At 39.3% G+C, this 2500-nt stretch overlaps 1 protein-coding gene across 10 annotated transcripts in view; it reads left to right on the top strand.

The window, feature by feature from the left end:
- Positions 1 to 2500, top strand: part of LOC123515430 (homeobox protein prospero-like) — a 268714-nt gene that overhangs the window by 97291 nt on the left and 168923 nt on the right. The gene's annotated exons all lie outside the window — the stretch shown is intronic.

Raw genomic sequence — 2500 nt, 5'->3', positions numbered from 1 at the left:
GCGACTGGCGGCTGTAGGGGAACTGAAGGGAGACAAAGAGGAGAGTTATAACAAAAAGAGGGCACACTTTCTCTCTCTCTCTCTCTCTCTCTCTCTCTCTCTCTCTCTCTCTCTCTCTCTCTGCAGCACACTCCCTCTTAACTTATCTTCACAATCCTTTTTTCCCTTTCAATCTTTAATCTATCTCTCTTCTCTCTCTCTTCTCTCTCCTTTCTTCCTCGTTCATTCTCGCCCTCTCTTATCTACTTCCAGTCTTTCATGTAACATACAAGCCTCGTTCGACTAATAGCGAGGCTGCGATAGGAATATTCCAGCTGTCGGCAGTGGGAATAAGTAGGAATTTCAACGAGAGGAGAGATAATGAGTGTGGAGGTGGTGAAGGAAAGTTTGCGTTTGCTTGAAGTCTTATGAGAGAGAGGTGGTGATGGGAGTGAGTCTTAATACTTTTTAGGTTTACGAGTGTTGGGTAAGCAGGATCAGTGTGTTTTCTTCGTGTTTTTATAGTTTATTTGCCGTATTAAGATGGAATATTGTAGAGTAGGATCAAACTTGAGTGTGGTGAATTCGTAAGAGTGGTGAATGAATGGAATAGACTTAGTAGGTTGTTAGTGCGGTGTTGTTACGGAGATTTAAAGAATAGTAGACAAATAAATGGATGAGAATGATAATGAAAATAGATAGCTATATTTCATACAAGGACTGACACGTTTAGATCTCATGACTTCTTAGAGATTCATTATTTTGTTTTTTTAGTGTATATGTGTGGGTGTGGGTGTATGTGTGTGTTTGTCTGTTTAGCTGGCTGGCTGGCTTTCTGCACACTCTTCCATGCATTAATCTATGTCCGTGTTGCATTCTCATTGTTCCTCTTACGTCAACCTGACCAGCTGTGCATCGTAATACTTCACTCATACATTGTTCTCACCTCCTAGTGTGACGCGGATTTAGGACAGTAGTTCGTCGCTGATTGTTTCGAAAAGAGGAAAGTAAAACAACGTACAGACACACACTATAAGATTATTAAACGACACGAAAGTTAATTATTCCTTTGCTAAAATTAAATAACCCACTACTACCATTACTACTACTACTACTACTACTACTACTACTACTACTACTACTACTACTACTACTACTACTACTACTACTACTTGTTATCCTCCATCTTAGTAAGTCAGTTTACCGATCCTTCACATATTCAAGTGTTCATGAGTGTTGAGTTGCCTGATAGATGTCCCATGTTTGACTTCATTAGAGAGAGAGAGAGAGAGAGAGAGAGAGAGAGAGAGAGAGAGAGAGAGAGAGAGAGAGAGACATACTTACATACATTAGAAGAACAGACAGTTAGACCAAAACACACACACACACACACACACACACATAAGGGGAACAAAAAGGTGTGTCCCAGTTATCCAGTGAGTATCGTCTCTCTCTCTCTCTCTCTCTCTCTCTCTCTCTCTCTCTCTCTCTCTCTCTCTCTCTCTCTCTCTCTCTCTCTCTCTCTCTCATTCAATAACAGTACCACAACAGGCACCGAAGCATCTCAAAATCTCCTTATTGTATACTTAACCTTTTTTTGCAATTTTCGTGACCGTATTGAATTGTTTGGGAGTACGAGGAAAAGAAAGGCAATGAATAAGAATGTAGTCTTTGCTAAACTATACAAATGATTTAGAGATTAGTTTGAAAGAAAAGAAAAAGAAAGAATGTTGTAGTTGAATTTAATGACAGAAAATTTTGACATGCAGTGAAAGAGTTGATATTTAAACAGGGAATGAATATGAGATAGGAAAATGTTGTAAGTATAATAAAAAAAACGAAAATAAGGAAAGCAAGAGAGGAGGTTTGGACTTTAAGGAAGGTAAAACAAGGGAGAACATTGACAAGGAAATTTTAATGATCCACAATGGCTTGATAGTGAATAATAAACGAAGAAAAGTCATGATTGTGGTAAGTCTTGTTATTGCATGAAGATGAGCGCATATTGGCTTCATTCTCTCTCTCTCTGACTCACTTTCACTCGCTCACTCGTGACTTCCATCAATGAAAAATCTTGTATTTTTAATGTAAGAGGGAAAACCGGTCATGACAAAAAAAAACTGCAATTAATATCCACTGAGGTGCCTGTCCCGAACATGATTAAAAGAGTCAACCAGAAGAATAGGATAATTCTCTTGAAATCTCTCGTTTAAATTAATTCAGTTCATAAGTAGATAGAAACACAGAAGCAGGCAGAGTTATTTTGTTGTAAGATGAACCTGTATTAACCCAACTCTCTCACTCTCTCTCACTCGTCACATCCATTAAAGGAAAAGTCATGTTTATTACCTCTTGTCTTCTTATCGAATGGAGATGAACGCATATCGGCTTACCATTCTTATTCTCACTCACTCACTCACTCGCCCCGTCCCTGTGTGTCCTCCTTATGTATAATAGTCGGCAGACCCATTACCTGGCGTACCTTTGTGTGTCGCCTGGCAGGTGTGCCTCGGGGGAGGAA

This window comes from Portunus trituberculatus, chromosome 39, assembly GCF_017591435.1.
Source record: "Portunus trituberculatus isolate SZX2019 chromosome 39, ASM1759143v1, whole genome shotgun sequence".
In the NCBI taxonomy this organism is placed as follows: Eukaryota; Metazoa; Arthropoda; class Malacostraca; order Decapoda; family Portunidae; genus Portunus; species Portunus trituberculatus.
This window is presented reverse-complemented; position numbering and strand designations above follow the sequence as displayed.